Source organism: Adiantum capillus-veneris, chromosome 5 (assembly GCF_014529385.1).
Source record: "Adiantum capillus-veneris isolate H3 chromosome 5, ASM1452938v2, whole genome shotgun sequence".
NCBI classification, from domain to species: Eukaryota; Viridiplantae; Streptophyta; class Polypodiopsida; order Polypodiales; family Pteridaceae; genus Adiantum; species Adiantum capillus-veneris.
The window spans coordinates 139,864,968-139,890,180 of record NC_140935.1 but is presented as its reverse complement, the minus strand read 5'-3'; the positions used below and the strand labels follow the sequence as shown (position 1 = coordinate 139,890,180).

Genomic DNA, 25,213 nt, shown 5'->3' with positions numbered 1-25,213 from the left:
ACCTCTCTCGAGTCTGTCCCTCATGGGAATTCAGTCACTTGTGCCAACAATGCCTCTTATCCGGTTCAGGGAGTTGGAAAGATTGTGCTTACTGCTGCAAACGGCGGTTCCTTCACACTTGTTGATGCACTTTATGTACCTGGGATAAAGAAGAATCTCTTATCTGTATCCACACTTGCTAGACTTGGACTTGTAGTCAAATTTGTGGATGACAGATGTACAATTCATGATCTCAGTTTTGGTGATGAAATTTTGGAGCAACAAGAGCAACAGGGGGTTTGATTTGATCCAGTCACAATGCAAATGTTTCAAGCTTTTTGTGGTGTTTATGTAGCAACAACAAGCTGCGAAAAGGAGGGAGCTTTCATCAACCAAAGAGCTTCAATCTGTGGTAAAGAAAATGAACCAATTTAAAGGTAAAGATGTAACAAAGTACCTTTGTGGGTATGTAAAGGAGATGGAGCTACATCGAGTGCCCGAAGCAGAGATGGTGCAAAGTTTTGAACTAGTTGTGGTTCCTGAGATTTGAGAGCATGTAAGGGTAATTAGAAATGAGCATGGGGCAACTTGGGAAGCATTCAAATTAGCCTTGAAGGAAGAGTATTTTGTGGAAGACTCCGAAAGGGTAACAAAGAGGACTTTTTAGAGTGGGTAGTTTGGCCAAAAGAGGGGCTTTTGCCTACCAAATTGCTAAGGGAATTTGAACGCTGATATGATCAATTGTCAAGGACTGAAAAGGCTACGCTAAACTCAAAGAAGACAAAGCTCTTTTTGCAGGCAGTAGGTAAAGAGATTCAAGAGAAGCTAGAGTTACTACTTGAGGAAAAAGATGCTGAACACGGCTTAAAGACCGATTGGAATGAGGTCAAAGACGCCATTTCACTGCTATCTAAGCAACAACGACTAAGAGACAAGATGATAGTTAACCCTACTCAATCCCCAAGCGTTCCTGAGAGTCCCATAAAGCCTGTTATTGTGGTTCCGAAGAATAACAAGTCCATTCTAGAGGATATTGTCAAGGGAATGCAAGAGCTCAAGTTAAAGCTTACTAGATGTCTATGGTGTGATAGTACTGACCATGCAAGGAGGGATTGTAAAATCTTTAAAGAATCTTTGATAAAGGAGCTTGTTTTTTTTAAAGATGAAAAAATTCACTTAAGTGAAATAGGTAAGCTCTTAGGGACAAACTTTGGAAAAGACGGAATGAAGAAGCTAGTTGAGCACATGGCTACTAGCCATGCCATCTCAATGGTTGAGGCAGACGCCTATGGGATCCTATAAAGAAAAAAAGATTCAAGGTTAGGGAGGAGAAGCATCTAATGGTATTGGAGAGCTATGGCCATGCGCTATAGAATCTGCTATGAAGGTTAAAATGACTATAGAGGTTTTACATAAAGCTAAAGACTGCATTTGGCTAGAAACAGGTTGGAATGACCCTTTGGACTCTTTGTCAGTGCATGCATACATTGCCAAGTGTCAAGCCAATGAGGCCATTGTCAAAGAGAAACGTAGGCGTGAGAATGGGGATGAAGGGCCTTCAAAACGGGCTACAAGGAGTGGAGGTAGAAATGACACAGTGCCTCCTAGATCACCTTCCTTGCAATAGAAGTCTGTCCTTGAAGTGCCGATGTAGGAAGCCTCTAAAGAAAAGAAGAAGGATGCAGCAAAATCTAAAGAAAAGGGTCCGGCCTACAAACTCCAATTTGACATAGAGGCGGAAACCAATGTTACCATATACATGTGGTAGTGATGTGTGTGAACACACTAGGACCGCCGGGGCATTTTTTCCCTCTTTAGGAGGTTTTTTCCCCCCGTGCATTGTATATACGCCCATCACTCTAGGGCTACCTATCTTTCCATTGCACTTGCACACTAAGTAACACACTCTCTATTGTGTGCCTTGAGCTTCCTTCGTTTTCTCCAAGATGTGTGCATTTCTCTGCAACCCTAATTCCAACAATTGGTATCAGAGCAGGTTGCGTCCTCCCGGGCTTAGTCGCCAGCTGCTCCAGCACACGCATGCTCACTTTCTTTGATTACAATGAGGTTTGGCAAGCGCTCGTAGGTCAACAAATATTTTGGATAAGCTCGTAGAGCTTAGTCTGCTCAGATTTTTGATTCGGGCTCATTTTGGCCTCCGTTTCCACTATAGGCAGGCCTGCACAGGCATTTTCTTCATTTTATGAAAAATTTTTGTCAGTGCCATTTTCTGCATAACAAGTGCCTTACAATCTTCTGCAGTTTGTGCTATATAGAACGTGTTGTTCCCGCTCCATTTCTCCTCTTTTCGGGCAGTTTTCACATCAGGTGTAGCACTTACCATAACTAACAACAACACATATGTGTTCAAGATGTTTGTTGCTGAGGACAGGTTGGATGGGGACAATTACCCTATGTGGGCTTATATGATGCAACACGTTAATGTGTCAAAGGGCCTGGAATATTGTGCAGGGCATTGATGTACGTCCTGGTTCTGAGGATGTAGGCGACGTTGAGGATGTTGTAGGTCTTGCTGCAAGGATTGCTGCTATTAGAGTTGTTTTGCCTACAATAGAACAAGCTCGTTAGGATACAAAGGATGCATAGGCTCATGCATTGATTGTGTTGTCTGTGAAGCGCACCATTGTTCCTCACATCCGTTCAGCAAAATCTACAAAACATGCTTGGGATATTCTAGCAGGTCTTTATGCAAGCCGCAATGAGGCTAAAATTGCTTTGCTGCGTAAAGAGCTGGAGTCAAAGATTATGCATGAGGAAGATGAGACACTTTCCTTGCTTGCGTCAGGATATCAATGAGCAACTTATTTTTGTAGGTGAAGTCATTTTGGACAGTTCCCTTGTGCAAGTTGCTCTTGATGCCTTACCAGATTCTTACCAGACTTTTGCTAGTACTTGGAGACTTATGACCCAAGGAAATCTAGAAGTTGTCAAGTTTGATGCATTATGCACATTGCTGTTGCAAGAGTCACTTAAAAAAAAAAACAGGACTAGATAGCATGTAGTTGAACAGGCTTTTATTGCTTCTCAAACAAAGGGTGATAACAGCAAAGGAATCACTTCTTATGGTTCTGCTACGAGTGGCAAAACTTCTATTCCCAATGCTTCTACTGGCAGCAGTTCGTCTGGCAATTTTGGTGATAAGGGCAAAAAGAAGATGTGTTGCCATTATTGTAAAGCTAATGATCACTTGATCAAGTAGTTTCCTAAGTGGAAGGCAAAAGAGGCTAAGAAGAAAGAGGGTGGTTCCACTGCAAATGTAGCCATTGTCGAGTCTTCTGTGAAAGGAGACTATGATGCTGATGTTGATGTAGAATGGGCCTTTAGTGCAGAGTGCACTTACAATCCTGCTGTCCATGATGCATGCATGTCAGTTGCTACAAATTCACATGTGTGGTATTTCGATAGTGGTGCTACAAAGCACATTACCTCACATCGTGAATTGTTCACATCTCTCAAGTATGTCCCTCATGGGAATTTAGTCACTTGTGCCAACAATGCCTCTTATCCGGTTCATGGATTTGGAAAGATTGTGCTTATTGCTGCAAATGGCAGTTCTTTCACACTTGTTGATGCACTTTATGTACCTGGAATCAAGAAAACTCTTTTGTCTGTATCTGCACTTGCTAGACTTGGACTTGTAGTCAAATTTGTGTATGACAGATGTACAGTTCATGATCTCAGTTTTGGTGATGAAATTGTTGTATCTGGGCTTTTGTGTCGTGGGTTGTATAAGCTCACTTTGTATGACAAGTGTGGATAAAAGTTTGCAAATGTAGTTGCAGATTCAAGGGCTATTTCAGATGCAAAACTTTGGCATGCACGTTTTGGTCATCTGAATTTTGCCAGTTTGCTGCATTTGCAGAAATCTGATATGGTTGCTTCTTTGCTGCCTCTTGAAGCACCTGTCAAACATGTTTGTGAAGGTTGTATTTTGGGTAAGATGCAATGTTCGAAGTTTCCAAAGGATGGTTCAGTTCGGGCCATATGCAGGTTGTAGCTTTGCATAGTGATGTTTGTGGGCCCATGCAAACTCTGTCCTTGCGCAATTACCTTTACTTCGTGACTTTTATTGATGATTACTCCAGGCATGCATGGGTATTTCCACTTAAAGCGAAGTCCGAAGTTTTTATGTGCTTCAAACAATTTCTAGCTATGGCTGAAAATGTCTTGAAATGTACTATGGGCACCTTCCGTTCCGATCGAGGGGGGGAGTATATGTGTCATCAATTTAATGCATTTCTGGCTAGTCGTGGGATAAAACACCAATGTACAGTGCCTTATACACCTCATCAAAATGGTGTTGTCGAGAGGAAAAATAGGTCACTTACTAAAATGGCATGATGTATGGTAAAAAGTCAAGCTTTACCTCATTCTTTTTGGCTTGAGGCCATAATGTGTGCCACTTATGTATTAAACATGTGTCCTACAAAAGCTTTGCAGTCTATTACTCCATATGAAGCATGGTATGATAGAAAGCCTTCTATTGAGCACATGCGTGTTTTTGGCTGTTTGGCATATGCTTTGGTGCCACAAACACAACGCATAAATTGGATAATAAGGCTGTCAAATGTATTTTTGTTGGTTATAGTGCTGAAAGCAAAGGTTACAGGTTGTATCATCCACAAACAAAGCGTATTCTAGTTTCACACGATGTAGTGTTTGTGGAAGATTCAGTTCAGCCCTTGCTGTCATGTACTAGAGATAGTAATGTAAGCTCACAAGACATTTATGATACTTTGTTGCCTCTTTTCAGTGGTGGAAATACAAATGTAAGTTCCAATGAGGCAAATGTACAGCCCATGGGGGTTTCTGAAAGTGTTACATAGAGACATTACTGAAAATGAGTCGGCTAGAGGTATGCCAAATGGCTGGTGCATACATTGAGGGATAGTAAATTGGATGCACCTTTATCTAGTCGTACTCGTTCAGGCTCTTGCCATGCATCTTATGCATCAAATTGTTATGCTTTGGCTGTGTCTAGCTTACATGATGTTGAGGAGCTTTTTTCTTTTGATGAAGGACAAAATTCAAAAAATTGGATTCCTGCCATGCAATCAAAATATGATTCACTAATAGAAAATGACACATGGACTTTACGTGATTTGCCTCCTGGCAAAAAGGCCATTGTCACGAAGTGGGTTTACAAGTTGAAACGCAAGGCGGATGGTGAGATCAATCGCTATAAGGCTCGACTTGTTGCAAAGGGTTATGCACAACAAAAAGGCATAGATTATAAAGAGACTTTTGCTCCCACTTGTTGTATGACTACTATGCATTTTCTATATGCATTGGCAGCTCATTTTGGTTGGGATGTACATCAATCAGACATTGTTACTGCTTTCTTGAATGGTGACATATTTGAGGAAGTTTATGTAACGCAGCCATGCGGTTTTGTCAAGAAAGGACAAGAGGACAAAGTATGCAAATGTAACAAGGCTTTGTATGCGTTAAAGCAATCTCCTCGTGCTTGGTATGAAAGCTGACACTCATTTGGTCAAACAAGACTTTTGTATAACAGTCCAACAGAAAGCACATTGTATGTAAAGCGTGAGGGTGATGTACTTCTCATTGTGGTTCTTTATGTAGATGATTTGCTGATCACTAGACCAAATGAGAAACATATTGCTGAATTTAAGACTGATTTGAATGCTACTTTCAAGGTGAAAGATTTGGGACTGTTGCATCATTATTTGGGCATAGAGTTTAAGCAGTGTGATGGCGGTATTGCTTTGTGTCAGAAAAGTTACATAGAAACAGTGCTAAGTTTGGACTTGAGGATTGCAAACGTATTTCCACTCCCATGGAAACAGGTTTGAAGTTAAGTCTACATGATGCTGGTGATCCTGTTGATGTCACTCTTTACCAAACTGTTGTTGGCTGCCTCATTTATGTATGCAACACGAGGCCGGATATTCAGTTTGCAGTCTCACAGGTCAGCATATTCATGCATAGCCCAGGGTCTAAGCATTGGTAGGCTATCAAGAGGATTTTTTGCTACCTTAGTGGCACTTTACATCTTGGCTTGTTCTGTCCCAAGGAAGGATCACTGCCGCTAGACTTACATGCTTTTTTGGACTCAGATATTGGGCTGGTTGTTTTGACACGCAAGTGTCCACAAGTGGTTTTCGTTTCATGCTTGGCAGTTCATGTATATCATGGTTGAGCAAGAAGCAACCTACTGTGGCCACTTTGAGTTGTGAAGCTAAGTACAGGGCAGCCTTCACAACTACGATTGAGTGTGTACGGCTCAGACGCCTTATATCTGATTTGGGTGTTGGACAGGACACTGCTAACACTATCTACAATGACAGTCGGAGCGCATTGGCAATTGCAAGGAACCCAATTTTTCATGCTCGCACAAAGAACATTGAGGTGCATTACCACTATGTCACAAAGAGGCTCTCAGCAGGAGAGATCAACTTGGCTTATGTGCCAACACAGTACAACCTTGCAGATCTTTTCACAAAGGCATTGACCGTAAGAAGCTCAAAGCTTTCTGCAAAGCTTTAGGCTTACTCCCCTTTGTGGACTGATCATGTCCTCAGGGCATGGCACTTCCCTTTACTCATGTGCTAGCTCTCCTTCACCGCATCACTCCAGGGGGAATTTGTTACCATATACATGTGGTAGTGATGTGTGTGAACACACTAGGATTGCTGGGGCATTATTTCCCTTTTTAGGAGGTTTTTTCCCCCATGCATTGTATATACGCCCATCACTCTAGGGCTACCTATCTTTCCATTGCACACTAAGTAACGCACTTTCTATTGTGTACCTTGAGCTTCCTACATCTTCTCCAAGCTGTGTGCGTTTCTCTGCAACCCTAATTCCAACAACCAATCTCAAAAAGGTTTTGGAAGAGAGGATTCTAAATGATAAGGTGGAATTTACCTTGGGTGAGGTCCTTGGTATAGCAAAGCCGGAATTCCACAAAGAAATAATCGATATCATAAAGAGGAAGTGACAATCTCTTACTGAATCTATCCATGTACAAGGTGAAGAAGAGACTTTAAATGCACATGGTGTACTGGTCTATGGCGAGCAAGGGGAAGAAAATCTTGTTGGATGGTACATGTCTAGGGGAGGAGTAAAACATGTTCACTTCTTGGATGATGAAGAATAAGTCAAGACCACTCACAAGAGCTACTACTTGAAGAATCATTGGGCAAGAGCAACTACTGAGACCCTGGTAAAAATGGCAGACTTAGAAGAGCCATACATTGTGTTGATAGATCATGGGTTAGAAATTAACCTCATGTCAAAGAGCCTTTATCAAAAAGGAAAATGCCCAATTGATATAAATCATGGATGGATGATTTGTGCAGAAAACAAATCATCCGCGGAGCTGTACGGAGCTTGTCCAAATGTAAAGGTGACTATATCGGATGTGAAAGATGATCAGAATCTCTTTGTACATGAGATGTCTACATACCCTCTTATCCTTGGGCAGCCATACATCACTACTACTCGCATGGAAACCAAGGTGATGGATGATGGGTCAGCTTATGCAAGAATAAGGAGCAAGGATGGGAAGCGTGCAGTACAGTTCCTTACTGTTTGTGTGGACCATGAAAGGAACCGTGAAAGTCTTAGAGAGCAATCCTTGCCAAAGACAAACAAAGAATTCAAGGACTACATAGATATGAGGGGTTTTGTCCATGTACCATTGTAGAGCGGGATTGCAGTGGTACAAGAAGAGAAAAGTTCTTGCATGATGTATATGCAAAGAAAACATTTTCCATAGGTTTTGTAGGATTAACAGACTATGGATCTATTGTTTTTACAAGGTGTGAGGACTTAAAGCTGGGTGAACGACAACATGTAAATAGTGTACAAAGAGGTTTGAAGATGAATGGTTTGCTAGAAGATGGTGAGTGCATTGCAAGTGTGTTTGATGCATGTTAGTTTGTGGATACTATGCAAGACTTAGAGTCTTTAGTGGATTGTAATTTGCATATAGGAAGTGAGGTCGTGAAAGTATGCTCAATAGAAATGTACAAAGTCATTGAGGATTTTAGAAATGCTCAAGGTGTTGATGTACGAGTGGAGACCAAGTACAAAGTATGTGGCAAAGAAAGTGAAACCAATGGCATTACCTCTACCAAAAGACTATACGGATAAAATGGATCAAACTGCTTTGCAACCTATTCTTCGTGAGTCGAGAAAGATTGGACATAAGTTCACACATATAATTTGAAGGAGTTAAAGATTGGTTGCAAGGACAATTTGATAGATGTTGAAAGAGCATGCTTTGAAGAAATGCTTGTCAAACATGGAAATGCTTTTGCATTTGAGCCGCATGAGATAGGGTGTGTTAATCCATTCATTGTTGCTCCTATGATGATCTTCACTATCCCTCATGTACATTGGAACTTGAGGCCTATTCCAGTTCCAAAGACCCATTTGCCAAAACTCATTGAGTTGCTTAATGAAAAGATCAAGATGGGTATTCTGGAGCCTTCTTGTGCTCCATATTCAAACAGGTGGTTCACAGTTTTGAAGAAAAATGGTTCTTTACGCTTTATCCAGGATATGCAACCTGTCAAAAAGGTTACAATTATAAATGTGGGTACAAAGCCAGTTGTAGATGGATTTGCAGAGGCATTTGCAAGAAGGGCAATATATTCTATGGGGGATTTGTACTCAGGGTATGATCAAGTTCCAACTAGCAATGGAAAGCAGGGACGACTACCATGAGGACACCTTGGGGTCTAGTAATGATGTGCACCTTACCTTAGGGAGCAACTAATTCAGTTGCACGTATGATAAATGGTATGAACAAAGTCCTACGTGATTTATACCGCAAACTACAATGCCCCTTCTTGATGATGTACCAATTAAAGGATGTGATGTAAGTGATATAGGTATGGATCTGGATTCAAGGGGGTGACACAAGCCTATGGCAAATCATATCGATGATTGTGATGAGATCTTGTCAAGATTGGAAGAAGTGAACCTTACCTTGTCTGGGAAAAAGTCAGTGTTTGGTGTGAGCGAAGTTCTTATTATGGGCCATACGTGCCATATGGTAGAAGGCCTTGTCCTACAAAGATTATGTAATTCAAAGAATGAAAGTGACATGTATTAATGTAAGTGAGGTTTGAAGGTTCTTGGGTGCATGTGTGTTCTATGTTATCTGGATTCCACATTATGCGTGTGTGGCAGAACCTTTGTATCAGCTTTTGAGAAAGAATCAAAAGTTTCAATGGGAAGAAATGCATACCCATGCCATGAGAAAATAAAATAAGTTGTTGCCTATGTCTTCAACTTTGAGGAAATAAAACTATAAATGTGGAAGACATTTAAATGTGACAGTGGATACTAGCCCCACGGTAATTGGATGGGCAATTGGGCAAGATGATGATGATGGCAAGCTATGTGGTGAGATTTGGAGCAAAAGTCCTCAGTGCTCGTCACGCAACTATCCATAGGTAAAAAGAGAGTTATTGAAAGTAGTCACAACATTGAAATGTGACAAAGTATTTGATTGGAGCAAATGTAATTGTGGAGATTGCTTGTCTACCCCTTCTATGAATGATCACAAGCTGCTCAACTCCCGACTAGCTATGTTGAGATGGATTTCCTACATAAAGTCCTTGAATCTAGAATTTAAGCATATTGTAGGGAAAGATAATCCAGTTGTTGCAGATATGCTTTCAAGAGCAAGGTATGAAAATGAAGAAGACATGGTTGTTGAGGGCGACGATGTATACACACAATTCTATAGTATCTCTCATGCCAAGGGTGATCATGTTTACCTGTAAAATACACTTGAGTCATTTACAAAGGACCTATATCAAGGTGACTGGTTGCTCATTGGATGCTATCTGAGCACTTTGACAAGGCGAGAAGTGTAGAATGATCAAAAGTTCAAAAGAACACGGAGAAAGACCTATGGATACTTTTTGAAAGATGGGTACTTATGGAAGCATCCAAACAAAGAAATGGAATGCCCTTGAGTGTTGTGAATGATAAGGGTGCTCAAAATGAGCTTATGAAAAAGTTTCATGAGAGTCTTTATGCTGGACATAGAGGCGTATGAGCAACCTTTACTAACATAGAAAGAGAGGTATTGGTGGAAAGGTATGTATAAAGATGTATCTCACTTTGTGGAGTCTTGTGAAACCTGTCAAATGTATTCAAATGTACGTCATCGTCATGGGTTGCACCCTACTTACCCATCGGCCATGCACTATAAGTGGGTAGTAGATCTGGTTACAATGCCACTGGGCTTATGGCAAATGAGATACATAGTGCTTGCACGAGAAGACTTAACCAACCAAGTTGAACGTCGTGCTCTAAGAACGAAAAGCACAGAAGGGATATGTACATTCCTCTTGGATTATATAATTAGCTGTTATGGTTGGGTTGGGAAAATAACATCGGATAGGGGTGAGTTGGATGTTGACAAAGCAAGGGAGTTTTTCTCTAGGTTGGGCATTAAACTTGCTCTCACTACTGCATATAATCCTGAGGGAAATGGTGAATCAGAGTGTGGGCATCCTCCTATCATTAAAGCTTTGGCTAAGGTTAGCAAAGGTAAAATGGGAGAGTGGTCTAGGTTATTGCCTTATGCTTTATGGGCTGATCGTACAACTCACAGCTCAATTACTGGTTATATGCCTTTTGAGTTGATGTATGGTCAGAAACCTATAATGCCAATTGAGGATGTAATGCCCACATGGAATGTATTACCTTGGGAATATGGAATGAGTAGGGAAGACCTTCTTGCTTTGCACATACAACAGTTAGAAAGAAGGCCTCAAGATATTGAGAATGCAGTAGCACGATTGAAAGATGCAAGGTTAAAGAATAAAGACAAATTTGATAAGAGGCATAGGCTCAGACCTAAAGCTATTGAGGAAGGTGATTGGGTGTTGGTGTATGACAGCAGCCTTGACAACCAACATTCAACAATAAGAAAGATTTCAGAGATGGTTTGGTCCTTATGTCGTTCAACATGTACATGGGAATGCAACTTATACCTTGCATGAATTAGATGGGACAAAAATGAAGATTCCCATCACAGGGAAAAGAATCAAGTTATTCAAAAGGAGTCTAATGGGATTTTTCCAAAAAATTAGGGATATTCCCCAGCTCGTTTGGGTTTTATACAAACAAAGAGGGCCATTTTTGGGCTAAAAATGGCTTTAAAATAGTTAAAAATAGCCTAAAAATAGCTCAAAATAGCTAAAAATAACTCAAAATTCCACATCAACAACGGTGTCATTGTTGCCTAAGTAGAGAGGAAGTTTTAGAGCCAATAATGAGCTCATTTGGGCATATAAGCAAGGAGATACAACCATCCCCATATAGGGTGCTAGTGCAGTCCCGTGCTGCTTCTACTACATGTTTGACGTTGTGAGGCCTCTAATTAGGGTTCTCCCTCCTTAAATAACTACTTGGGCTTATCCAATGAAGTACGAAAACTTCCATAAAATGGTCACAACGAGGAATCGAAGCGTCAATTTAGGGTTTTTAACAGGTCAAATGAGCACTGCATCTGTGCAATTGGGAGCGAGGATACACCTAATCTTCACACACACAAGATGTTTGAGTTAGTATCGGTTCTTTTTCAAAGTGGAGCTTTCATGGCTGGAGTTTTTTTCTTTTTTAGTGTGTTTTTGGTTTCAAATCATCAATGCCTTGCTTGAATTTGCTACGAATCCTCACAGTCAGAGGCCAGGTGCTTTCCTGGTCGCACTGCACACTTCTTGACAACGTTTTATCCAAATTCTTTTGTTCAGGCATAGTAGTTTTAAAGCAATCTCACCAACAAAAGACACTGAACAGACCGTTCACGACCCACATTTTTCACATCATCTCGTTACCCCATGCATCTCTTCAATTTGCACAATAGGGCCACATTACATGGCCTTCCATAGAACACATAATTTGAGCCCATGCACCATGTAGTATCTTCGTCCGGGATGACTCAGAATGAGAAGGGGGAGTAACACATTGTTTGTCTTTTCATGAGCTTTTTTAGGCATATTACCGAGCCATATTGAAAAACTCATTAGAAGTAGGATGCTACATTAGGATCATGTATATATGAGTGAGAATAATCATTTTGGCAAATTTTTGCTGAATAAATATTATTATAGGTAATTTTCTTTTAATTTTAAGTGAAAAAAGCTTTTAAAAACTAATAAGTTGAGCTAGGACAGTCGAAATTCAATTCTGAGAGCAAACGTCAAATCTACAAAACAGGGGCTTCGAACATGGAAAATGTGGAAAGCCAACCCGTGAGGGATCAAAACTGCAGATTAAAAGCCATTTGGCAATCGAATGTCCAAATGATGAACCGTTTGAACCACAGGTGGTTTGACAAAAAATATGAGCAATCAAGGTAACTATGCACAAGGCCTTCTGGGTAGGTTAGGGACATATAGTCAGAATTGGGCATTTCAAACTCATTTGCTTCGAGAGAGGAAGAGAAGTTGAGAAACCTAGACTTCTCTGACGCACTTCTGCTTGCTACGACCATCATAGCATCTTGTACTGCACCAGGTTTGTCAGGTATGATCATTAATCTTGCAAGAACAATTATGCATGTGCTACGCTGTACCAAAAACATCAAATGAGCAGAAAAGATTAAAGCAAAGATGGAAAATTTGCAAACTTTTAGAACCAATTTGGGGCAACTACACATGTCAAAACCACAAAACGTTTCACCAGAAGACTCCTGATATGTGGTAGAATCAACCCAACTAATCACAATTGCAAAAGATTGAGACACCCTAAATTCAAGGAAAAGTGGGCAGTGCACTTCCCATTCACCTATAAAAACATTGTGCTATATGGATTTTCAAATCATGCTCCAACATGGATCGTGATCCATGTACCCCATATTCAACAAAAAACTCAGCCTATAGTTAGAGGTAGCAAAGAGGAGCATGCCATGCAAATTGGGTACAAAATGGGACACTAAATTACTAAGAATCAAAAGTTTTAGCAATTTCAGTCTACAAATCGTCATTTTAGGTCTAACATGTGATAGAATGATCATAAGCCCAAAATTCTATGTCAAATGGCTTAGAATATGTGTCAAAAGCAAACCCACCAAGTCTGGTAGCATTTGACCCCAGAACATGGATCTTCCTCAAGAAAATTTTGACAGAGTTCAAATTTACAAACCAATGGTTCTATACAAGAGAAATACAGGGAAATTGATGTTAGGATAGTCCATAAGTGTTTCTTTTGAAGTTCAAAGCAGATGTGTGAGAAACCAAACTGACAAAGAGAAACATTCAAATTTCAAAGTTTGTGAAATCTTGCTAAAAGTGCTTTGAAGGTTCCATAATTTGCTCAGCTGGATCTCCAACTCTACATGCAATCAGAGAGCATTGAAAATTAATAGACAAAGGGATAGCAAGGTGATCCTCACATACAAATCAACAGAAGTCAAGGAAACATCAGAAACCAACAAAAGGAATTGATCAAAAAGGGGTCTAGAACTCATATATATGGTCAAAGTCGGAAAAACATGGTCATAAACTGAGACTTGAAGTAAACATAGAAAAAACATGTACAAACTTGAAAAAATTTCACTAGTGTACTAGGATGGGATATAGGAACATGTGTACTTAATGACAATCCCAAATCCTACCCAGCATGGATTGCGATCCATGTACCTTTTTCACCCAACCAAGAGTGGACATCACCATCTGGTCTTAAATACTCTACAAAGTCTAGCCTTGAAGAACCAAATCATTTGGCTCATTCACAATGCCCTTCATGTCAAACCTTATAACAACGAGCCACCCAAAGAGCCAACAATTGAAGAACCACCCGAGCTTGAAGTTCAAGAATATATCTTGTAGCAAGTGGCAATTGTACGATATGACAACAAGGTTTTAAGAAGTGGTAAGGCCGTCTGATGATATCTTGCCAGATTAAAGAATTATCCTTTTTAAGATGCAAGGTGGATGCATCCAACTAGAGGATAATGTAAACCTTGTTGCTAGAGCTGTTTTGCCTACAACTGAGCAAGCTCATTGGGATGTTAGAGATGTGCAATCTCATGCATTGATTACATTATCTATGAAGTGCACTATTACTCCTCACATTTGCTCAACAAACAGGCTTAGGATATTTTTGATGGTCTTTATGCAAGTCGCATTGAGGCTAAAATTGTATTTTTGCGTAAAGAGCTAGAGTCAAAGATTATGCATGATGAATATTACATGGAAACTTTCCTTTCTGGTATCAAGCCTATTAATGAGCAACTCATTTCTACAGGTGAAGTCATTTCTAACAGTTCTCTTGTGCAGACTGTTCTTGATGCTTTGCCAAATTATTACCAAACTTTTATTAAACACCATGCAATTGAACATGCTTTTATTGTTTCTCAAAGAACAAGGCTAAATAGCATGCAGTTGAATAGGCTTGTATTGATGCCCAAAGAAAAGGTGGTAATAGCAATGTAGCCATTTCTCATGGTTCTTGAGAAAGTGGCAAATCATTTGTTCCTAATGATTTTGTTGGTAGCACCTCCTCTGGGAATTATTAGTGAAAAGGGCAAAAAGAAGATGCGTTGCTATTATTGCAAAGCTAACAATCACTTGATCGAGCAATCTCCAAAATCAAAGGCAAACGAGGCTAAGCAGCTATTGTTGAGTCTTCTGCAAAAGGAGATTGTGATGCTGATGTTGATGCAAAATGGGCTTTTAGTGCAGAGTGCACTAAGAATCCAAAGTTTCAATATTAGGGCTTATGTACAATGCGATAAGTCCAAAGATAGAAAAAACTAATCCTCAGCACACCATGCACTAGTGATAACACCAAGTGAGGGTAGTGGCTCATTGGAATCACCAAGAACATGCCCAAACCTTGATTACATCAACGAGTATAGGTATTATTATTCCTAATGAGTCTAAGAGGAAATTATGATTAGCAATTAAGCATATAGTGATGTTCAATCTAGCATAGAGAATATATAGAGATTAGGGTTTATGCTCATGCCAACATGGTGATGGCTCTGATACTAATTGAAAGGGAGAGTTGTAGCTATGGAGGATCATACAACAAACCATTCATGTTGAGAATGAGCACAATGACTTGTATAGGCTCAAAAAAGAAAGGTGGCATTAAATCTTGGAAAGTGATATTGATCACATGTGGTAAAAGGTCAAATAGCATGTGCTATACCAAATAGAATGTGACTATAAAGAAGCATGTGTTAGGGTAATTTGTGTAGTAGATGCATTCATGCACAAAAGGGTGTATACTTAGTTTTCTTGGGTTTAGGGTTGGCCATGTATTGAGTGTAAGCTAAAGGCTTACCCCAACAACCTTTATCAAAGGTACATGACAAAGGAGGTTACATAAAGCAATGATAGGAGTCCTAAAAATAGAAATTAATTGTGCTAAGATCAAGTAATTAAAATAAATCTTCAAAATTCAAGTAAGAAGTTTGGAAATCCTTAGAGTAAATTTAGAACTTTTCATAGATAGTTTAAATGTAGTATGTCTAAATGTAGTAGGTCTAAATTTAGTAGGTTTTGGAAGCAGCTTGATGGTACCTCCAAAGCACTATCCTAAGGTTTTGTGTAGGAGGTGAAGTTTTAAAGCCCAAGGGTGAGTTTTACTTTTTTACCAAAGTTGTTCTAATCTAGCAATTCCTAAAGTAGTAGGTAGGTTGTAGCCCGTGTCAGCTTCATAAAGCCACCAAGGTTTGTGCAAAGGTCGTGCACCCAAGATAATTAAAGTAAAGGGTAAGTTTATGTTTTTCAATAATTGATGAAGAAAAGCTATAGTCTAAGGTTAAATCATTCCTTCCTTACTAAGCTTGGCTAGACCACATGTCCAATGTAGCACCAATGAAGTTAGCAAGTGTGTGTGTGTGTGTTGTTGTTTTTAGACTTATACTTATACAAAAAAGAGTTTAAAAGACAACAAGTATTCATTCTCAGACAATAAGCCACATATGAAAGCGACATATGTGTGTGTGTGTGTGTGTGTGTGTGTGTGTGTGTGTACACTTGCTAAGAAGATTCTAAGGGAGGGCGAGTGTTTCAAGTATGGATTGATGTACAAGTGTACAAGAATGCACAAAGTTTCCACTTAGGTCCTTTCATATGATTGATTCATACACTAGCACCCAATTTTGGGCTTTTGACAAGTGGGGGAAGGGATAAACTCTCAGGGGATAAAAGAGACTAGCTTGTGGGAAATTGGATTCTTTGCTGTCTCTTTCAAGCGCCCAAGTTGGAAAATCAAGCTCTCTCTCTCTCTCTCTCTCTCTCTCTCTCTCTCTCTCTCTCTCTCTCTCTCTCTCTCTCTCTCGTGTACACCAATGACCCCTATTTAGAAAATCTTCCTCCTGACCCTGATGGATGGAGACGTCCTAAAGCTAAACTTGTTGAGAGCCTTCCTGAGGCTAGTCTTTACATTAGATACCTGGGAGCAGTTCAGTCTCTTTCTATGGGGGCCCAGGGCCACGGAGAAGTCGACCCTAATGGAGATCTAGGAGTACATCCTATAGGGGAAAGGTGAGAGAGCCTGGACGTGAGACGGATAGCCAATCGATTTGAGCTGACACTCTTAAAAGGAAAGAACTTGCTGCTCTTTCAAGATGTTACTCGATAATCGAGTAATGTGACCGCCAGTATATCAAAAAGTTTTCTCTCCAACAAGAGGATAACAATAGAAGCTAAAGGGAGGCCCACTATGTTGGGTTAAGCCCACACCCACTCCTTATTTACGACCAACTGGAGGTGGCCCGACGTTGTCGTGCAGTGACACGTACATAGTGTGAACGCATGCTACAAGATCTATCTTGCAACTTTTAGATGTATAATTATATTTCCTATAATATACATATGTATATCTAAGTATAATAATAATCTTTCTATCTAATCCTATTATTTATCTCAAGGGTAACCTATTCTTACTTTACTGTCAGAAAATACTATGGGAAAAGTGTCAATAGCTCCGCCTCTTTAACTTGGGGCAACAAGCATTGGTTCTTTAGTTCTACTAACTCATTATCATCTCACACGTAACTAGATCCTATATCTAGAGTAACTTCCAATATATATATATATTCTATGTATTTTTTATACATTTCTTATATTTTCTCACAAACTCTCACAGCCAAAAGCTCGGTGCTTTTCTGGCAAGACCGCAAATTTCTCGACTTGTTTTTTGTGAACCCGACGTAAATCTGCCAGGGTGAGAGTTTTTGGGTAGGTATGGGTGATCATGTTGAGCAATAGGGTATGCATACAGCAACAATGCAAATGCTTCAAGCATTCGCAATGTTCATGCAACAACGACATGCCACTGAAAGAAGGGAGATTTCAACAACCAAGGCCATACAAGCAGTCGTCAATAGAGTGGATCATTTTAATGGCAACGATGTAACCAAGTACTTATGCGAGTATGTGAAGGAGATGGAGCTACATCGCATTTCATAAGGTGATATGATTCAAAGCTTTGAGCTAGTTGTTGCTCCAAAAATTAGGGAATATGTTAGGGGAATTAAAGATGGGCATGGGAGAAACTGGGAAGAACTCAAAGTAGCTTTGAAGGAGGAATATTTCATGGAGTACTCTGAGAGAGTGACCAAAAGGACATTCTTAGAATGGCTAGTCAAGCCAAAGCAAGACTATCAATAATAGAGCTACTTAGGGAATTTGAGGGGCACTATGTACAAGTCACTAGGACAGAAAGGGCCACACTAGATGCAGAGAAGACATATCTTTTCTTACAAGCTACAGGTAAATAGTTTCAAGAAAATTTGGAGCTTCTTCTTGAAGATAAAGATGCTGAAAGGACTAAAGACCAACCGGAATGAAGTTGAAGGTGCTATCTCACTGCTTTCCAAACGACAAAGAAGAAGGGACAAGATTGTAGTAAGCACTACAAGTCCTTCCACCTCAACTTCTGACAAAATGGTAAAGCCTACTTTTATAGCTCCTAAGTTTCATGAGTCTATGCTAGATGAGCTTGTGAAGGGAATGCGTGACTTGAAGGTAAAGCTTGCAAAGCTTGAAGAAAAAGGCCAACCATCAGGGCCACTTCCTAGGCAAAGACAACAGCCCAAAGAAGGGTTTGTTAATAGATGTATTTGGTGTGATAGTACAGACCATGTGACAAGGGATTGTGATAGTTTCAGTGATGCTTTGACAAAAGATGTTGTCTTTTCTAAGGATGGTAAAATCCACTTAAGAGAGACATGTCTACCCTTGAGAACTAACTTTGGGAAGGGGGGAATGCAAACCTTAGTTGAAGATATGGCAACTAACCATGCCACCTCTTTAATTGAGGTAGCTACTTATCGAGTAAAAATTGAGCATCTTAGTGATGAAGAGGTGAGTGACCATCATGGTCAAATTTGGCCAAATGTCATGCAATTAGCTAAAAAGGGAAAGCTTACAAAAGAGATTCTACATGAAGCAGGTGATTGCATACGTGTAGAAACAGGATGGAATGATCCAGTGGACTCCTTGTCAGTGCATGCGTATATTACAAAATGCCAACAAAATGATGCTACATATGCTAGGATATGTAGCAAAGATGGTAAACGTGCTGTCCAATTTCTCACAGTTTGTGTAAACCATGAAAGAAATCATGACAACCTCAGAGAACATCCTCTACCAAAGGTGAGAAAAGAGTTACATGATCATAGGGAAATGATGGGTTTTGGGCAAGTACCATTGTAAAGCGGGATTGCAATGGTACAAAAAGAAAAAGGGTCTCGTCGGATCCAAAAATAGGTGAAAATTTCTCAACGGGATCCTTGGTAACAAGCAATGGATAAATATGTTTTATAAAAGTTGAAGATTTGAAGAGATGTGAGAGGCAATATGTAAATAATGTACAAATAGGCATGAAAGAGAGTGGGTTGCTAGAGCCTATTGAAAATGTTTTGGGTTTGTGTGAGCAAGTTTCTTTTGTAGATACTATAGGTGAGCTTGATGCTATAATGGAGTCTAGTTTGCATCTTGAAAATAGTGTTGTGGAAGTATGCTCTATGGAAATGTATCAAGTCATAGAAGCCTTCAAAGAAGATCAAAAACTTGGCCCAGAAGTCCATATTGAAACTAAATACATGAGTGTAGCAAAGAAGGTGAAACTAGTAGCTTCACCCTTACCACCCAACAATAGGGAAAAGATTGAGCAATCTTCTTTGCAACCAAGTTTAAGGAATCCTAAAAAGATCGAGCACACCTTCACAAAATAATCTTTTCAAGAGTTGCAGATTGGTTGCGAGGAGTTTCTAACATAGGAGGAGACAAAGTGATTCAAAGAAATGCTTTCAAAGCATGGTAAGGCTTTTGCATTTGAGCCACTTGAGATAGGATGTGTTGATCCTTCTATTATAGCTCCTATGGTAATTTTCACAATACCTCATGTGCCTTGAAATCTGTGGCCTATTCCAGTTCCAAAGACACATTTGCCAAAGCTACTAGAGCTACTGAATAAGAAGATCAAAATTGGAATTTTGGAGCCTTCTTGTGCTCCATACTCAAACAGGTGGTTCACAGTTCCAAAGAAGAATGGTTCTCTACGCTTCACCCAAGATATGCAACCAGTGAACAAGGTGACAATTAGAAATGTAGGTATAGGTCCAATTGTGGATGAGTTTGCAGAGGTGTTTGCAGGGAGGCCAATCTACTCAATGGGGATCTCTACTCAGGGTATGATCAATTTTCAACTTGTGAGACTGACTTGACAACCATGAGAACACCTTTGGGTTTGGAAGGATGTGTACCTTGCTGCAGGGAGCAACCAACTTGGTTTCACATATGATGAATGGGATGAATAAGGTCTTACGTGACTTTATTCCTCAAATCACAATGCCTTTCATTGATGATTTTCCTATCAAAGGATGTGAAGAAAGTGAGAAATATGAAGCTTTGGATCTTAGGGGATGTTGCAGGTTTGTGGTAAATCACATAAATGATTGTGATAAAATTCTATCTAGGCTAGAGGAAGTGAATCTTACATTTTCAGGGAAAAAGTCTATGTTTGGTGTCAATGAAGTGCTCATTGTGGGGCACATGTGCGGGCCATATGGTAGGAAACCTTGTCCAACAAAGGTAGATGCCATCCAAAGAATGAAAGAAACATGCACTAGCATCACTGAGGTTAGAAGGTTTTTGAAAGCATGTGTCTTTTATGTTATTTGGATTCCACATTATGTACATGTAGCTGATCCTCTTTATGAACTGCATCATCACCAACTTTGAGAAAGGTAGACTATTAGTGTCAAAGGCCAATAATTGTGACAGTAGACACCAGTTTACAGGGATTGGATGGGCAATAAAGCAAGATGACGAAGAAGGACACAAGTATGTGGTAAGATTTGGAGCAAAGGCACTAAGTTCTCGCCAAAAAAACTATCCACATATAAAGAGAGAGTTATGGGGTATGGTTACAGCCTTGAAAAATGGGAAAGAGTACCTAATTGGTGCATGTGTGGTTGTAGAAACAGATTTTCTACCACTTCTTGGGATAATTACAAGCTGCTCAACGCTAGACATTGCTATGTTGCGGTGGATTTTGCCTACATTAAGTCCTTAAATCCCGAGTTTAAGCATATTGCAGGTAAAGACAATACAGTAGCATATATGCTATCAAGGGCAAGGTATGAAGATGAGTCACAAATGATTGATAAGGGAGATGATGTGGGCACAAAGTTCTATTCTATCTCTCATGTCAAAGGTAACAATGTTTCCATGACTAATCCACTTGAATTGTTCTTGAAAAATCTTTATGAAGGTGATTGACTTCTTATTGGAAGCTATTTGAGTACTCTAGCAAAATAGGATGATTGGTCTGAACAAGAATTTAGGAGGATACGTAGGAAAGCATATGGGTACTTTTTGAGGGATGGTTACTTGTGGAAGCATCGTAAACAAAAGGGTGCTACACCACAAAGGGTTATATGTAAAAAAGAGACTCAAGTAAAGCTCATGCAAGAGTTTCATGAGAGTCTATGGACTAGACATAGGGGTGTGTGGGAAACCTTCTCCAAGTTGAAAGAAAAATACTGGTGGAAGGGTATGTATAAAGATGTATCTCAATTTGTAGAGTCATGTGTAACTTGTAAAATGTATTCAAATGTCCGACATCGTGATGGATTGCACCCTACATATCCACTAGCCATGCACTATAAATGGGTTGTGGATCTAGTCAAAATGCCTTTAGGACTCTGGAAGATGAGGTATTTGGTTCTTGCATGAGAGGACCTAACTAACCAGGTTGAAGGAAGAGCATTAAGAGCTAAAACCACAGAAGCTGTGTGCAAATTCCTTTTTGATGAGGTGATTTGTCGTTATGGTTGTGTTGGAAAGATCACTGTAGATAGAGGTGAACACGATGCCGAGGAAGCAAAGGAGTTCTTTTCCAGATTAGGAATCAAGATTTCTCTTACTACAACTTACAACCCTGAAGGCAATGGAAAGAGTGAAAGAGGGCATCCTCCTATCATCAAAGCTTTGGCCAAGGCTTGCGAAGGAAGAGTTGGTGAGTGGCCAAAACTATTACCATATGCTTTATGGGATGATTGTACAACACATAGCTCAGTAACTGGATACATGCCTGCAAAGCTAATGCATGGTCAAAAGCCAGTGATGCCGATTGAAGATACAATTCCCACATGGAATGTACTACCTTGGCAAGAGGGGCTTAGTTGGGAAGATCTCCTTGCATTGCGCATAAGGCAATTAGAGAGAAGACCTGAAGACATTGAGGCTGCAAAAGAACGAATCAAAAATGAAAGGTTGAAAAACAAGGACTACTTTGAGAAGCGACATCCACTCAGGAGCAAACCAATTGACAAAGGTGACTGGGTTTTAGTATATGATAGTAGCCTTGATAACCAACACACAGTCATGCGTAAGTTCTCAAAAAGATGGTTTGGACCGTATGTTGTAAAGCATGTGCATGAAAATGCTACTTACAGCTTGTCTGAACTAGATGGTATAGAAGTAAAGATTCCCATTGCAGGAAAAAGGATCAAAATGTTTAAGAGAAGAGGAGACAATGATCCAGAAGATGTTGATGAGGAGGAAGAGCAAAACACATGTGAAGATCAAAGTGAAGCAAAAGCTTTGGAACCATCCAATGAAGAAGAAAGAAAGGAAGATGTACAAGAGGGCTAATCTTACAACGAGAGAATGTGGCACATACCGGAGGATGTGCAAGTTTAGAGGGGGTGGATGTCTTGCTGTGACACATACATAGTGTGAGCGCATGTTACAAGATTTATCTTGAAACTTTTTAGATACATAATTATATTTCTTATAATGTACATATGCATATCTAAGTATAATAACAATCTTTCTATCTCATCCTGTTATGTATCTCAAGGGTAACCTATTCTTACTTTATCGTCAAAAAATACTATGGGTAAAGCGTTAATAGCTCCGCCTCTTTAACTTGGGGCAAAAAGCATTGGTTCTTTATTTATACTATCTCATTATCATCTCACACCTTAGCTAGATCCTATATCTAGGGTAACTTTCAATATAATATATATTCTATGGATTTTCATATATTTCTTATATTTCTTTTTAATAGCTACTAGGAAGGAATCATATCCTAGTGGGACATTAGGTGTCATGATTTTCAAAGATACACCTATTTTAATGCATTATTGCAAGCATGATTACAAAAATTTGTCAAGGAGCAATTTTATGCTTTCATATGGCATGAGGTGTCCATTGGAATTAAATAAAAGTCTAGGCTAAGGGGACCACAAGAAGACTTTTGCTGCCAAAACTGTACCCTATTTTGATGATTTTTTTACAAAAGGTTCCAATCCGAATTGAAAAATGTATATAAAATGGGAGTCATAGCTTATAAGCTAAAGTTTTTGCTCATATTTTTACTTTTTTATTTGGAGCCACGGTTAACTTTTCCAGTTTCTGTTCACACTGGCTCTCTCTTCTTGTGTAAACCCTTGGGGGTTTCCTTCATATATAAAAGGGATCCTCTTCTTCCTTGAAAACCATTTAAGCCATTGATGAGAGGAATTCATGAGGGAGTGAGATTAGTAATGCCTAATTATACTTAGCCATAAACATAAGCCTAAGCCTACACTTACTCCTAGAGGAAGACTAGCCATTCTTGTAAGCTATCCTTGGAAGATAATCTCTAATCAAAGAAGGACTTGAACTTGGTATATCAATCAAGACTTGAAGTCTATCCTCTTCTTCTCTCTCCATCATAATGGTGAACAACTCCCAAAAAGTTTGTCAAGTAAGATGTGTTTTACTTTGATATTTTGTTGATTTCTTGTTGTTTTCTTTTTCACCTCTAACCCCACATATATCTCTAATCTCATTTCCCTCTCTCACCAAACCTATCTCTCTCACTCTTATAAATTCATTCTGTCTACAAATTCTAGGTTCTCCTTGCTACAGGTACATCTCTCCCCGCAGTATCCTTATTGCCTACATGCAAGAATAGGGCTTGGGAGGGAAATTCTCTTTTCTTCTCTTCTCTCATATCTACATTTTGCACATACTAGAGTTAGCCTATATGAATAATCCACATTATGAGAATTTTTATCGCTTCCACTTTGTGCGATCTATTAGAATTAACGTATGGATTAGCCGTAAAATAAACTTTCAACAACGTATTGTGTTTCTCTTTGGCCCAGAAAGGCTCAATGAAATACTTCTTTCACCAGTTTCCATCATACTACCTCTTATAGACCACATAAGTGTAGTTATCTTGCTATGAACAAGAGGATTTGTACACACAATTAATCTCAATCACTAGACAAAATATATATATTATGGTAAGCACAAAACTACAATTCCAAAGAACGATTTGTAGCCTATTTGGTCGGCATAGACTGAATTCCATTAACTCATCTAATAACCTTTTCATATTACCCATGATACAATATGACCATAGCCTTGATGTTTTCATCTTTGTGTTGTTTTGATATTCTCTTTTGTGTTCTTTCTTTGTGTGTGTGAGTGCAAGAGAGAAAGAGTGAGGCTTCTTCGGTTACACTTCCTTCCAAACCCTATACTTCATGGCATCTATGGTTTAACTCCTTCATATAGTTTCTTGGAGTTCTCTCACAAACTCTCACAGCCAAAAGCCCGGTGCTTTTCTGGCAAGACCGCAAATTTCTCGACAACATGGACCGATCTAGCAGGGGGAGGAGACGCTTTCTCTTTATATAGACACCCAAAATGGTGACATGTCGCAATCCCTTTCTTATTGAAATGCTCAAGGGGGTGCCAACGGGCTAGTTACCTAGGCCTTGTGAATTTCGTCCGATAGATCACAGTGAAAAAGCCCTTAACGAGTTAACCGGAGGGGGGACAGACTTTTCAGGGCTGATAGAGTGGGTAACAATAAAAGTGAGGTATGACCTGGGGGCCAAAATCCCACTAGGAGCAAAGAAGGTGCCAATCCTTGGGTCTCTCTACGAGGATTATATCCTCTATGTAGATGCGAATGGGATAGAACCGATCCCATTTAACCAATTTTTGGATGTGTTAGATGAAATTATATGATCGCAGGGATATCGCGACGTTGTTATTAGGAGGAGATCTAAAGGGAGAGTAGTGCAAGGGCTAAGGCTCGGTTATGGGGAACCCATAAGGAAGAACAAAATAACTGGTTTGATGCGGTACCGGATGAAAATTGATCCTCTGCCTGGGTTTAAGGAGGACAAGGAAGGATGGGAACAAGGAGGCTTTGAGACGGTCGACCATGTTGAAGGTGTGGACGGTGTCGATACTGGTGATAGTTTATCCAGTCGGGAATACGTGGAGGGAAAGGATGATGAGCCTAAAACGGGAGGGTGCCTTCTATCCAACTAGCGTTGGGGGGGTGGGGGGGGGGGGGGAGGCAATCTTGGAAGAAGAATCGGTCATGGGAGTGAACAAGGGCGAGCCTCTGGATCAAATAACCCGCCCCAAAGTGGAGAGGACCTTGGAATTCTTAAAGCAGTACTCGGAGCTTGGGGAGGCCTATTGCAGGAAGGGGATATGGATGGAGTACCAGATGGTTCATTGGGCACTGTCTCACATCAAGGTAAGAGAGGGCCTAAAGGAACATGTGGGGGGGCTCTATTTCTAGGAGGAGAAGGCCTCCGTGCAAACAGGTTATGGGCTGCCACCCTTATTGCCTAGTACTACCTTGGCCGGCCTGTCTTAAGGCTTTATCGGGCCACTTGGGCTCTGGGTTATCGAGGTTGGCTGCCACCCCCTCTTGATACAAAGAGCTCGTT

General features: G+C 40.0%; 1 pseudogene; it reads left to right on the top strand.

The window, feature by feature from the left end:
- Nucleotides 1-915: 915 nt before the first annotated feature.
- On the top strand, nucleotides 916-24,803 carry LOC147458177 (uncharacterized; annotated as a pseudogene).
- Nucleotides 24,804-25,213: the final 410 nt, after the last annotated feature.